The sequence below is a fragment of the Vicugna pacos genome, chromosome 24 (assembly GCF_048564905.1).
Source record: "Vicugna pacos chromosome 24, VicPac4, whole genome shotgun sequence".
Lineage (NCBI taxonomy): Eukaryota > Metazoa > Chordata > Mammalia > Artiodactyla > Camelidae > Vicugna > Vicugna pacos.
In genome coordinates this window covers 696,546-712,526 of record NC_133010.1, presented here as the reverse complement: position 1 = coordinate 712,526, position 15,981 = coordinate 696,546, and the positions used below count along the sequence as shown (strand labels likewise).

General features: G+C 35.8%; 1 long non-coding RNA gene across 1 annotated transcript; it reads left to right on the top strand.

Annotated features, from left to right (window-relative positions):
- The first annotated feature begins 12,717 nt into the window (after nucleotides 1-12,717).
- LOC140688844 (uncharacterized) lies at nucleotides 12,718-15,232 on the top strand. Its single transcript, XR_012063688.1, has 2 exons — nucleotides 12,718-12,843; nucleotides 14,904-15,232. It is a non-coding gene; the product is annotated as an uncharacterized lncRNA (long non-coding RNA).
- Nucleotides 15,233-15,981: the final 749 nt, after the last annotated feature.

Below are 15,981 nucleotides of genomic sequence, written 5' to 3'. Positions count from 1 at the left end.
GTTGGGGAAAGAATGAGAATGACGAGCTGTCAGAACTACTTGCCTTCATGGTTCCCAAGAAAAACGTGCACGTAGAAGAAAAGGCCAGGCAACTCCTATCCCATTTGTTACTATAAGACTTTCTCCCCAAGCAGTGTAGGCTCCTGATGAGAGGCGCTTGGCCACATAGAACTTGTAGGAATCCTAGTGAGACTAAGGCACTTCCTTTCCCATCAGAGTTGGCCTGGCTTCTGAGCTTCTGATGGCAATGGCTCTCTGACACTTCCAAGGAGTCAAGCAGCATTAATGTCAAAGCAGGTCAGGCAGTCTCTGTGACTGCAGAGTGATCTAATCAAAAACCCTATAGAGGAAGAGCAAAAGGGGAGATCCCAAAAGAGCCCCTCAGAAGAAACGTTTTCATCAAACATCCCAGCCCCACCTCTGGAGACTCCTCCTCTACCCACGTAGACTTCTAGTCAGTTCCTCCCACTCTCCCTCCTCCTGTTAATGGTACCCCAGTCAGTGCTTTATATTATAAAGGCCCTCTGGCCTCTTGCATTTATGATTCAGGCACAATTTCTCCACCATTTCTCAATCTAATGGGTGCTTTCCATTTTCACAGAAATCATGCTAGCCTGGAATTCAATAGAATAGCTTCCTAACCCCACCATTTCAAAGTTATTCCTAGAGCCTAGAGTAGCACCTTACATGTAATACGTTCTCAACTAATAGTTAACGCCTTGCTGTGTTAATGGATGCCCTTCTCCCCATTCTAATCAAGGTTCTTTTCTCCTATCTGTATAATACATAAAAACATAGCTTTGATTCTCCAAATTGAAGAGCACCTTATTTGTACTGTATTTCCACTTCTTTAGTCACATTTTTTGAGACTAAATCTCTCTACATTTTCCCAAGGATTCTAATTCCACTACATTGACAAGCCCTAAACTCTTCTGCTCTTACTTTGCCCTCTTTCTGAAGTTCCTGTGGTCTGGCTCTACACCAAGCTCTTCCTGTGAAAATTCTCTTCATACATTCATAACATGCCTATGTATTCAACATAATTCAAAAAAAGTTGTTTTTTTTTCACATTTATGTCCCTCTTAACATATAGTATGGTGCCTTACACACTTATTAGTCACACAACCTATTAATTGAATCAACATTGATTTCAAAGACTTCAATAGAAATATTTTCACACACATAGAATACATAGGACAAATTAAGACATATTTTCAGTGATTCACAGGGGTTGACAGAAAAGAACAATATCGATATAGACTGAAGCCACAAAACAAGTTTCCTGGAAGAGGTGGTTCTTGATGTGACCTTTGAAGATAACACTCTTCCCTTGCTAAGTAGTAAGCTAAATTAGTATGGTAATGTCACTGTTCTACTTCATAAACGAATGTTTGCACAGCATAGGAGGATTAAAAACTGGGAAGATTCATAGGTATTTTTGGGAGCATTGGAGGAAAATGGAGAAAGAGGGAAGTCGGTGCTACAGGAAAGTCCAGGTAGGGAGAAGAATTCCAGGTACCTACAGAGAGGGAGCTCTGGACGTGAATTTGAGGCCGCCACCGCCATCAAATCACACCTTCAGCTGGACTTTGCTTGTCTCACCTGTGCAACGAATCCATTTAACTATATGTCTCTAGGTCTTTCGGCTGTAAGATTGTTGGGATTTCCTGATGCCAACACAGGTAAACAGAAAACTTAAGAGAAAATCATCCTAGAATTTTTTTCCTACCAGGGACAATTAGAGACAAATCATTTGAGTTGTAAGAAGGCTTTTGCCCTTTTGAAGCATTCTGAACATTTGCACATTCTTAAGACTCTTTTATGGAAGTGAGTGAATGTTTAAACCATTATTTGCTGTTAACACATACTGCCCAAGAAATAAAATGATCCCTAACTATGATTTCTGTGTATAAACTCCTTGTAGCTATTATTGAGCTCACAATAGGTTCTCCAAACTTCTATTAAAATATCAATAGTATTTTTTCAGAGCTTAAATCGAGCGGTGATTTTATTTCAGGCTGATCCTATAAACCACTCTTCTTTGAAGATTCTCTTGTTGTTGCTAAAAATGAAAGCCATTCAAACGAGCAGTGATTGAAACAGTGAGAAAGAAGGGGGAAAAATCAATATCACATTTTCCAGGGCAGTATCTCTGCTTCTGAAAAGACACCATTAATAACGTGCTTACAGGAGAGGCAGCCAGTTGCTCAAAGTGCATTCAGGGGTGAGCTGAATGGATGGATTTCTGGGAAGTCTCTCTCTCTCTCTCCCTCTCTCTCTCTCTCTCTCTCCCTCTCTCTCTCTCTCTCTCTCTCTCTCGATTTGCTGAGAATTCAAAGCTCACTGGTGGAATCTGCAACAAGCTAACTCAAGACACTCTCAGGACCTGAAGCTAAATGGACTGCTTTTACAGCCTTGGAAGCACTCTCTGCTATACTTTGAGTCCTGAGACAGAAGAGTATGGGGGCAAAGAGGGAAGACTAGCTATCAGTTCTTAGTGATTCATGGGCTTGTTGTGTTTCCCAATCTGGTCCATTAAATCAAGACCAAACTCATCAGCAGAGGACCCAGCCCCTGTAGGGATGCGGTGATGGCCTTGTCTACATTCAACTTCCATTTCTTACCAGTGCTCCACCTCTGCTCCAGGATATTTCCTAGCCATAAGGAAGAGAAAGTTCTAGGGAAGACAAAGTCTGTGGTTACACTTGAAATGCAAGAGGTTTAGAATTAAAGCATGTTTTGTAACTGCTAGCTGATGCCTCCCCTCTAGTGAAGGAATTTGAGAAAAGCTATTTTTTAAAAAAAAATTTGTCTTATTAAAAAGCAGGAAGGATTCCAATACATGAAAGAAGACGCCAGGTATGAATGTTAAAAAGAAGGGGTTTTTGAGAAAATAGAGGGGGAATCAAAGCCAAGATCAAGAAGGATGTATATCCATCATGGGGAGGAGAAGGAGTAGTACAGATTCATAGTCACAGGAGGTATAAAACAGACTTGGGACCAAGAAGAATGCAGTGTCCTGTGCTCTAAAGAATGATAGGATTTAAAGGTGCCAAAGAATGTCAGAGCCATTGTTACTGACCCTGAAGGAAGAGCTGTGCAGTGGGCATGGCCATTTCCTCCTGAGATAAAGGAATGTTTTGACACGGATAGTTGAAGGGTGAGTGCCCTATCGGTCCCACCGATGGCTATGTATTTAAGTCATTTTGATTCCAAGAAACCTGACATATCTCCTAGCTCAGCAGGAATAAAAGTAATCATTACCTTGGCCATGTGAGTTTGTCAGCTCTTAGTCTGGATCTGAAAAGGAAAGTGTCCCTGAGTTAAAATCCCAGCTCAGCACTAGTTTAGTCCATCAGGTGACCTCTGTGAATTTCTTGACCTCGTTAGGTCTTCTTTATTTCAAATGCAAAATGAGCACCACATTGTGAAGGGAAATAAAGGGTATAATGTGGGCGCATACGTCCAGCCACCGATTAATGTGTTTGAACAGTGCTCCTGATACCCTCTGCTCCTTCCGCAGGGAACCAGCCTCTCCTGTAGTCTTGTCCATAACAGTTAGTGGCAACTCCTCTCTTCCAGCTTTTCGGGGGAAATCACCCAACAACAACAACGCTAACAACCACCACCAACAAAACGGAAGTCGCATCAAAGCTCTGCCTGCAGAATATGTCTAGAATTCGACCACTGGTGTAGGTGGGGTCCAAGAGGCAATCACCTCTCCTCAGTGTCTGGGTTGCCTTTTTATTTCCATGCTTCTTCTCTTGCCTGCTCACAATCTGACCTCAACACAGCAGCCAAAATTATTAAAAAGTTAAAAAGTGTCAAAAGCTGTTGAATCACTGTTCAGCAACCTCCAGTGGCTTGCCATTTTTAATTAAATAAAGGGCAGGGTCCTGTTACCTCTCTGACTTTGTGGGCATTCTCTCTTCATCTCTTCTTCTCTAGCCACACTAGACTTCTTTGCTGCTCATTGAATAATCTGGGCACATTCTGGCATCAGGGTCTTTCATACATAAGCCATCCTGTCTAGAATTTTCTTTCCCATATATCTGCAAGACTAACTTCACTGCCTTTACATGTTTACTCAGTAGTTAATGTCTAGGTGAGTTTTTCTCCATCTGCCTGCCTAAAATTTAAAGCCTGCCTCACCCACCATTAAATGACATAAATTCTGCTCTTAACTTTTCCTCCTTATTAGAGTACACACTAATACACTGTATATTCTAATTTATTGTCTTCCTTCTTTACCAAAATGATGGCAGAAAATGTAGTTTATTTATTGTTTTCACTGCTGTATTCTCAGTGACAAGAAGAGTGCTGGCAAATATTAAGTGCTCAATAAAAACTTGTTGACTATATATATATTTTTTTCATTAGTATGATTTTTGACATATAGTAAGCACTCAGTAAATTTTGTCTATTATTATAATGAATAAAATATACTCCTTAAGATGTTACTGAATATTCCATGATAAAGGGATTTCCAAACAATTCAGACATGCTGGGTTAAGCAAAGTTATCCTTTTTAAAATTATACAGTTGACTACAATATTTTGTTTGTCTCAGGTGGTTCATTGTTTTTGTATTGACTGAAGGATGTCTGCATTTTTATTTGGGGCATACAAATCTACAAAATGGGACTATGCTCTTCAGCCTTTCTCAGGCTTCTGTAACCACAGAAAACTTTTTGAATGAAGCATCTCATGATACATTTATGGTGCTCCGAAGTGATTTTCTAGCAACTTTGGAGTCATACATAAGAAATGAGAATGCAGGTGGATATTGCCTTTCATTTGGGGGTCACTGTTTAAAAAGTGAAGGAACTTGGGGTAAACAAGCAATTGGTATATAGAAGGATTTCTGGAGCATCATTTATGAAATCAGAAAAAAAGACATGTGGCAGGAGGTGGAGGGCAATTTGCAAGACTAAAAAGAATGTCTGGCAAAAGTCAACTTAAAAAAAAAATCAGCAACAAGAGACTTGAAGGGAAGAAAGAAAATGCAGAAACACAACTGTAGAATGGGCACCATAGGAGGGAGTGGGGATGACCAAGGAAGAATGAACAATGGTGTCGCAGTTGACCACAAACACTGAAAATCATAGAAGAGATCATTTTGACTCAACTGTGCCCACAGAGTGGACAGAATGTGAGCAGCAAAGTGAGTGGAAATAACTCATGCTTCTAAACATCTCAGCAAAAGGAAGAAAATTCAGTCTCCTGAACGTAAGTGAGGTGGTACTCATGGATAGGGCTAAAATATTGAAGAGAAACAAGCATAACAGGAAGAGAGGGGGCAACTAAGAAAAGAAATGTGTAAATAACAATTCAACACTTGAACTTTTTCTTAGAGGAGAGGGTTTGGATGGTATGAAAGTAGACAGTACAAGTAACTGCACTTCTGGAAGAAGATTCTCGGCCACCAGCATGATGCATCATCAGCTAAGAAAGACGTATTCATGGTAGAAGACAGATACATCCTGTGCTCAGACTGTGGTGGTGAGTGGTAGTGTCACGGTAGGTCACGTATCTGGATGGCTCTTGGTAGTCTCTGCGAAAAGAAGAATTTGATAAATCCTGGACTTGCCTTTTTGACACATTTAGCTCTTAGGAAGGTAAAGAGGCAACGTGCAGAACTCCTGTGATGAAATTAATTTTGACTAATAAGGAAGAATGACCTGGTGAAGCAGATAGAAGTGAGAAGTGAGGGGCACTCAGGAAGGAAATGACCATGTGGTCTCAGAGGTCATGGTAATCGAGGAAGGGAAGCCTGGGTGAGAGGACATAATCATAGATCTTACTCAAAGATATTTCAGAATATTTCAGAACGCATGATCTGTGAATGAGAAAATAAATAACTACCAACATAAGAGTGTGAAAAGGAAAAACAGATAACAATAATTATACTAATTAAGTTTAAATTAATTATATAAAAATTCTTATAATTTATTTATGTACACATTATTATGCACACGTATTATATATACACATTATAGTATATATTATATTAACATATATAGTGGATATTGGTTTAGGTTGCTTATAAATTTAAAGAATCCTGAGGTATGTATTTTTTTTTTTGCTATTTATAAATTAAGTAATTGCTTCTCACATAAATTAAGGGATTGATTCAAGGTCATTGGGTGCCAAAGTTGAGTCTCATAACTATACCTCTTGAAAAAGCTTTTCTCTTTCTATAAACAATACTGCCTCTCACATACAATTTTATGATTACCTAGAGATATCTTAGAAATAAAAACAACATACACAAAAGACACAAAAGGATAACATCAAATGATAGTAAATTGTCATAAAGACAAAACTGGAATGAATTTGGGCTTATAAAAATGCCAAGGGTAATTAAAAAACATTCAAATTTCTAAATAGAATAAGATAAAGAACACATAAAAGAGAAAAGCCTACTGCTTAAGAACAGATGGTGTCGTGTTAATAAACATCAGAGTAAGCAATGTCATTCAGCTTTACCTGCTTCTGCACTCAACCCAGGAAGAGGCTCCTGTAATTGAACAAGGTAGCATAAATAAACGCTTACTGACTTAAAAGCTAAGGAAAGAGAGAAAAGTTATTTAGTAGCTTTAGATGAATTCAAGTTTCCAGAGCAAAAGAGTTAAATCTCAGAGTAATTTTTGTAGTTGTAATTATAAAAACATGATTGAAGATCTTTTAAGTGGTAATGGAGGTTAGAATTAGTACCAGGAAACTGGAGTTGGGGTAAACCATATACCAAAACTGTGCGTGGGGTAAACTGCTGGATTCTGTAAAACACAAAATGAGGACTAGGAGGAAGGGAAATAAGTGAAAATCCTGGCATAACATTGAACTGAGTTTCTGAACCAATTCACCTAGTTAGGAAAGGCATAGTGATTATTATGAGTCTTCCCAGGCTCTCTAAAAACATGATTATCTTAAATTTGTTCCATTCTAGTTAAGAATAGTTTGATGGAAACTTTAGATTGGTAGATCAGGAAATGCTGTTTTGGTATAACTCCAAATTTCTGGACATTTGAATTATAGACACACACACACACACACACACACACACACACGAGAGAGAGAGAGAGAGATGATAAATAGTAAATAAATGGATTAAATGCTTAAAAAATAATTTCTTTTGAACCCCATGCAAATGATGTTCCCAGGCCATGCCATTCAGTGTGTATAATGAGTTCACATTTATAGTTGACACCGACAGTTTGTGGTTTTCACAATCATACTCTCAACTTTTATTCAACAACTTTTTGGGTTGCCTAATGAATATCTCATATGAACATGGAAACAGCTTTTACAAATATATATTTTACATTTATTAAAACATAAAGTGCATAGAGGAAAGTTCCCAAAGTGTATAATTCAATTAAGTTTTCAAAACTGGGCACATTTCTGTAGCCAGAAGTCAGGTCAAAAATATATTACTAGACCCCAGAAGCATTCCTCATGTCTTCTCATAGCTTCTGCCCTTCCCTAGAGAAGTAATATCCTGACATTTAACCAGCATAACTTAATGTTGTCTGTTTTTGAATTTAATATAAATATAATAATATATATATACTCTTCTGTGTCTGCCTTCTTTTGTGCAATATTATGTTTGGGATATTCAGACATGTTGCTCCTATGACAGAAGCATACAGTTGACCCTCAGTGTCCATGGGTAACTGGTTCCAGGACCCACCTGTGGATGCCAAAATCTGTGGATGTTGAAGACCCTATTATATAAAATGGCATACAGTTGGCCCTCCATATCTGCGGATGCAGCACCCACGGATACAGAATGCCAGCTGCATTTGTTCTTACTATCATATAATATCCCTTCATGGGATTATACCACAATTTATGTATCCATTGTACCATTGAGGGACATTTGAGTTGTTTCTAGTCTTGGACTATTACAAATTCTCCTGCTATGAACACATTTACTCAAAAAACCAATGCTCACACAAGATGAAATACATAACCTCAATAATATATCTGCTAAAGAAATTAAATTTATAGTTTGAAAGTTTCAACAAAAACCAAAAAACTTCAAAGCTCAGGTGACTTTACTGGTAAACTAAACCAAATATTTAAAGAAGAAATAATGCTAATTCTTTCAAAGCTCTTCCAGCTGTTAGAAGAGGATGAATCACATGCCAATTCATCTTATGAAGACAATATTACCTTGTTATCAAAACTATAACAACATATTATAAAAAATTTAAACTAGACTCCAGTATTCCTTGAGAATATAGAGTCAAATATCTTTAACTTGATATCAATAAAGTGAAACCTTTAATTAATTTAAGTGAATATATATCATGACCAACTAGGATTTAACCTGATGGTGTAAGGTTGTATCACACTTAAAATTAGCATAATTCACCATACCAGTAAACTAAAGAAGAAATGATCTTCTCAATAGATGCAGAATAAATTTTTGACAAAATTCATTATAAAAATTCTCAGAAAACTAGAAATGGAAGGGAAATTTCTGAAATGGATAGAGGGCATCCATCAAAAACCTCTAGCTAACATCAAACTTGATGATGAAGGACTGAATTCATCCCCATTTAGACTAGGTAAAAGGCAAAGCATTTTATTCTCACAACTCCCATTCAGCATTGAATCAGAAATCTTATCGAATGTAATAAAAATAAAAGGCATATAGATTAGAATTAGTAAAATTATACTTGCAGATAACATGAATTTCTACATTGGAATCCCAAATAATCTCTTCAAAAACACACTTGAACTAATAAGAAACATTGAAAGTTGGTCAATATACAAAAATCAATATTGTTTTACATATTAATTATGAACTTTTAGAAATTAAAATTAAACAGAAACAGCACCACAGAGTAACACCACAATACTTGAGATACTTAGGTATAAATATAACAAAATATGTTCAAGTCTTCATATTGAAAACTACAAAACACTGATAAATCAAAGAAGGTACAAATAAAGGGAAGGATGCACCATGTTTGTGTATTGGAAAATTCAATATTGTTAAGATGTAAATTCTTCCCAGTTTTTCTATAGATTCAATACAATCCCAGTCAAAATCTCAGCAAGTTTTCATCGCTATCAATAAGCTGATTCTAAAATTTATATGGAATATAATAGGCAATAAATAAAATGAAGAAGCAAATTTTGGAGAATACACAGTGCCAACATCAAGAGTTACTACAAATTTATGATAATCAAGATGGTATGTGGAATTGCTGAAAGGTTAGACACATAGAAGAGTGGAGCAGAATAAAGAGTCAGGAAAGATCCACCCAAATGTACTCAATGGATTTTTGACAAAGTAGCAAAGGAAATTCAATGTAGTAATAATCTCTTTTCTATAAATAGTGCAGAAACAATGGGGTAACTATATGTAAACAAAAAAATCTTTATAGATTATAAAAATATTGACTGAAATGAATAGACCTTCATGTAAAATGTAAAACTATAAAACTAACAGAAGAAAATCGAGGAAAATTTATATAATAGGGTTTGGCGATGAATTTTTAAATTTGACATAAAAAACACAATAAAATAAAAAAATACATTGAGCTTGTTTTAAAATTTAAAGTTTCTGGTTTGCTAAACGTACTGTTAAGGGAGAGGGTATAGCTCAAGTGGTAGAGCATATGCGTAGCATGCACAAGATCCTGGGTTCAATGCCCAGTACCTCCTCTAAGAATTAACTAACTAACTAACTAACTAAATAAATAAATAAACCTAAATACCTCCTCCCCCCACCTCCAAAATACATAAATAAATAAATAAATTACTAAATACAAACAAACCCACACTGTTAAAAGAATTAAAAGACAAGCCACAGACTGGGAAAAAATAAAGGATTTGTCTCTAGAATTCAAGAACAGTCAAATTTCTATAAATAAGAAAATAATGCAATCTAAAAAAAATGGGCAGAAGATCTGAGCAGCTACCTTATCAAAGAATGTATATGAATAGGAAAGAAACATATGAAAAGATGCTCAGTGTCATTAGTCATTAGGCACATTCAAATTAAAACTACAATGAGAAGCTACTATGTATCTGGTAAAATAAATGAACCAACAATAACTGACATCACCAAATGCTGGTAAGGATGCAAAGCAACAGGAACTTTTTTTTTTCATTGCTAGTATGAATGTAAAATGGTGCAGCCACGCTGAAAAACCTTACAGCATTTCTTACAAAGTTAAACCTGCACTTAAAGGAGAACCCAGCAATTCCTTTTTTTTTTTTTTTAACTGAAGGACATTGAATACTGTGTTCCCAAAAACAAGAAAAAAAATAAAAAAACAAGCAAAACAACAGAAAATTTGTGTGTGAATGTTTAAAGCACTTAATTCATGAATTCCCCAAACTAGAAACTGCAAGGTATCCTTCAAAGGTGAATGGATAAACAAACTGTGGAACACCCATAAGAACAGAATGCTATTTAGCAATAAAAATGTGTAGATTTTAAACACGTTTGCTAAGTGAAAAAATCGGAACTCAAAAGCAATACATAATGCACATTCCACTCCTATGATAATTTGAAAAAGGGGAAATTATTGAGATGAAAAACAAATCAGTGCTTGCCAAAGGTTGAGGAAATCTGACTGCAAAGAGGACATGCAGGGAATTTTTATAGTGATAGAAATGTTCAGTAAGTTACTTTGATTTGAATATAGGACTATGCTGTTGTCATAACCCATAGAACTTCTACAATGCAGAGTGAAACTTACTGCTAAAAACAAGTTACCAAGACGCTAGAGGAATTCCAGGATAGAGTGCACACTGCGAGAAGTAAAGCTGACTGTATTATCAATAGATGCTATAACCTCACTGAAGGACTAAAAAGGAAGCTGATGTTTTGCTAGAGACTATGTCTAATGACCAAAAAAATTGTACGTAGTAAACATACCCTAGTTGGTAAATTTGCTTCTCACTAGGGTGGAGATTAACATTTCTAAAACTACTTTACAGGTACACTAGGGTTAAAAAATGAAGTACAGATAATGGAAGTCAGTGTTCTAACTGTCAGATAAATAAGTTACAAATAAGCAAGTGAGAAAGGACAGAATGAAGCCTATGGTACTGGAATAGAGTCAGAAATATAAACACACACACACACACACAAAAGAGAAATATCAACACAAATGCATGTCCATCTAAATTAGTTCAACAAAAAGATTTAAAAAGAGAGAAAATGATTGCAAACAACCTAAAGAAAAAAACCCCCACATGTTCCAATATCTTTTGTCCTTGGAGAGTTTTGAGCAATAGGGCTTGTTTCTCCTTTGGTGTATCCTTGAGTCTTTGGGCACAGGCTCTAGACTCAGGACGGTGGCATAGTACCTAGGTTGACATAAGTTATTGCAAGATAGTAAGCTATGAAAAAAGTAATAAATATTGAAAAGTGGGAGACATTATAAATAATGTGGTTTTTATATCTAGAAAAATCCAAAAGCTTCATAGATTAAAATATAAAAATTTTAGCCATCTTTTTATTGAAGGAAGGGATGGGGTTAGAAATAAGTTTGAAGAAAATTACTTAAACATTATATGGATGGAAAAACAGACAAGAATATTTTTAAATTCTGAGAATAATATCTAGCTCTAATGGATATCACATGTAATACAAAGCACCTGTAAGTAAAACAGTGGCTTAGGAGCATACGTTACTGGAACAGAATAGACATTATAGATATAGTGCTTAATACATATAAATATGTGACAGAGGTCACATCAGCACTACAAAATAGGAGTGAAGGAAGAGTTAAGACCTATGGCTAATAGGCAGTTCCAGCACCATTTATTTATTTTGGGAGGCCATTATTTATATGACTGATTTTACCAGGAAATACTTCAACGTATAATTTGAACTTCCTAACGAACTCCTTCTGCTGAATTCAGTATCCATGACTTAGGGGGCCGTAACCCACAACCCCTCGTAATCTCTGTCAGCACCTCCCATAATTTTTATCACCACCCAAAATCAGCCCAAATAAACACAGCTAAAGAAAAAACAGTGTACTTGCTAAGTGATTCCTATGTAAAAGCATCTTCAAGACAAGTTCTTTAGCTTCTCTTTGAAACCAATTGCTACTTATTCAGCAGTTTTGAAGTTACCACGGTTTGTGTTTTTTCTTCCAGTACAGAAGTTTTTAGAGTTATAGATATTAGTAAGTTAGGAAAGAAACAATTAAAACACAACTGTAAATCAGCCTGTTATTTACATATTCTTGAAAAAACACACTAAAAGCTTGATATTATACACTTAGCCTCTAGTATAGATGTTAAATATTTCTTCTTGTTCCACTCTATCCTATCTTTGTATTATTTATTGATGTATTTATTACCTGCCTATTTAAAAAAAAAAAGTAGAGGTAGAGCATGCAGAAGTGCTCATAAAATAGGGACCATTTCCCCATTGTATTTGGAATGAACCTTAATTTACATATCTGCAAAATGGGAATAGTAATAGCACTCTTATGTTGCAAGATTGTGAATGTTAAATGTGACCATATGTGTAAAACGTTTAGCATAGTACCTCATATATAAAAAACACTTAATAAATATTAACCATTATTATTACATGTATAAAAAACTCATGAGTATTCAGCACCATGCCTGTAAAAGAATGGGAAAGATAATGTGTGCCTGCAACTTGTGTATGAAATATCTTGTATTAATTTAGTAAATTTGTTAATTTACTAAATGTAAATATCTTTTTCCCAGAGAAACACGGCGACTTTTGGAGAGAGTGGTGTATCAGCCTGGGTATCCCAGGTCTATTGTGTCAACTGCACGTTGGTACCTGCTGAGACACTTACATGCCAAAAATGACGATGAGCTCATTGGTGTAAGAGTTGATTTTATTAAAAATATTTCATCTTGGACCTTTGTTAGAGGAGGGGTGAGAGTTACTGTGCTGTGCCTCTCAGGATGTCTCATAGCATCCCTCACCACTCTAACCACTGATGCCAGTAACACTGCCCTCCTCCCTTCACCCAGCTTGTAGCAACTGAAAATGCCTTCTAGACATTGCCACATCATACGTGAGGTGTGATCACCCCTGGTTGAGAACCACTGATTTAACCTGTGGGAAATACATTCCCCTAGTGTACTCTGTAGCATAAGAAAAGATAGACGAAGGTGCCAAGTCCTGGTTGTAATATTCCTTATGACCATTGTAGTGGAGGCAAATAGGTAGATAGGCTAGGTTTAGAAGTAGTAGAATTTAATGGAATGTGCATGTTATCTTTGGAAAAATTATTTTACTTCTTATTGTCTTTTCTGTAAAATGCACATGACAATTTTTACTCTATTTCTCATGGCATGGCTCTGGTATCTAAATATGTAAACATAAATAGTTGACCCTTGACCAACATGGGTTTGAACTGTGTGAGTCCACTTATATGTAGATTCTTTCAATAGTAAATACTCTAGTACTATAAGATCTGTGGTTGGTTGAATCTGTAGATGCAGAACCTTGGATATGGAGGGCTGACTATGAGGAATACATGGATTTTCTCCACTGTGCAGAGGGTCTGTGCCCCTAACCCCACAACGTTCAGTGGTCAACTGTGTGTGTGTGTGTGTGTATTATATATATACTATATACACACACATATACATTTTTTAAAAGGAAGAGTATGTAAAACACTTTTTGGGTTAAAATTCTTATAACTTCAGCCAATAATTTTGGGGGGGGCAGGGGGAGTAGGTTTCTTTATTTCTTTATGTATTTAATGGAGGTGCTGGGGATCGAACCCAGGACCTCATGCATGCTAAGCACACATTCTACCACTGAGCTATATCCTCCTCCCAGCCAGCAATTTTAAAATCACAATGAAAATTAATGAGAAGTTTTTTTTAATACCTACAGCATTTGAAATACTGTTTGGTGTAGTGAAACATACAATATTAAATAAATACTGATGAAAACAATGCTTGGAGAAAGGCATTTCAATGTTGGGAGACAGTTCCCCAGGGTCTCTTGCATTTCTAAACATCCTGTGAGCAGAGGACCTGACTGCCCATTGTTCTGGACTGTTTTTTCAAGGATGTTTGTATAGTGAGAGCCTTGGGAGCCTGAGATAAGTGTCTCCCTCCAAAAGCAGAGAGTGGTCATGAGTCAAGTCTCCTGGGCTCAGGGTTCCTCTCTTGTCAGGCAGCCCACTGTGTATGTGGGGAACTGTATGCATCCATCCATGTCACCTCTTTGAGACTAGAGCGCCAGGGGAACACACGCAAATATGTTAATGTTCATGGTGTTCGCTATACCATGAGTGATAAAGACTTTTTGTTAATTCTCTGACCCAGGAGGCCTGTGCTTTTTGGCAGTATCCATGCAACTGTGACAGCTAACTTATTAGCTGGCAAAGAGAGCAAAATCTTGACCCTTCACAATGTTTGAAAATGAACAATCAAAAAACATTTTAGTAATCAAATGATCATATGAAATTAATCTAGCTTGTGGAATTGGTGAAAATCATGGAAGAGTTCTTGATAGAGCTTAAAACCTTGAGCCTCGAGCCTCAGCTGTGGTTTTAAAGGAAAGCAATGTCATTTGGACAGTTCTATGCATAAAATGGTCTTCGGGGTGAGGGTTTAGAGGTGACAGAATTGTAAGTAAAGACTCTAAACAAAACTGTTAATTTTATGCAGTGCTGACAGTGGTAATAGTCAAAACGTTGACATCTATACTAATTGAGCATTTGAACAAATTGTGTTTATGTCTGATGTTAGCTTTGGTTGAACAGTTTATTTTAGGAAAAATGACTGAAATATTGCACATAGTCACTTTTCTTTTGTAGTTTGATATTGCCTGCTGCCCTTTAGCATACTTGGCTTCTATGAGTCAAATGTAGATATTGTTAATAAATAAACACTAATGTTCCTGTGTGTGATTTTCCACAGGTGCTGATAAACAATGCCACAACTCACGGAGATACAAGAGCATTGGAATTGAATCAGAAATTGTCCTCACAATAACAATGCATTATTTTAGAAGTAAGCAAGCAAAGAAAAAGCTATTAGAAAGAAGGAAACAATGAATCAAGACTTTTCCCTAAAGCAACAGTTTAAAAAACTATAGTTATAATCATCTATGCCTTTTTTAAATCTAGAGATATTTAAGTTCTTAAGCTAGGGATGTAATTTGCTGTAAACTCTTAATATAACTTTAATCTGGAAAACATATTTGATTTTGAAAAGTCCATAATTAAAGGAAGAACCATGATTCCCTTAGTTGCTTAGTTTTTTGTAAACCATTATTTCCTCCATCTTGCCTGGTGCACAATAGGATTTTTTAAAGTAACCCCTTACAATAAGGCCTTAATGGTCATTTTCTAAATAATATGCAAAAGCATATTAGCACAAAGCAGCATTTCATTTGTTAAAAAACAAATTCAAAGATTTAATTCCTTCTATGAATGCTAGAGTTCAGGAGACCAACTCATCTAAAATCCAGATAATCTTATAACAAATAATGGTTCATCTCAGATTCTGTTGAAGCATAATATAAATGTTGGTGAGTCTTAGACTGTTAATGGATATGTTTATGTAATTCAAAACACTCAGGTGTATGGCTATATTTAAAAAATTAATGGAAAATTTTGGAAAAATGCTGACAGTATTTAATCATGTAGTTCCTTCAACTATGATAAGATGAACTTTCTTAACTAAAAAAATACAATGTCTTGTTTTCTTTATAGTATCAATCAGATATAATTTCAAATTTTAAAACTTGAAAGCACATTTACGTGTTTTATTTTTTCAAAAAACCCTTTATATATTTGAAGAAGCTGTACATTGCCTGCTTTGGATTTGTGGTCTTAAAAAATGTTTTCAGACATTTACATATTTATTGTATGAAAGTAGGTAATCATATAATTTATGCACATAGTTTCTCTAAACCATCAGCTTCACAATATTACTTTGTGAGGTAATATAACTTGATAATATTCTGTAAATTTTACTTCAGAAGTTAACCTAT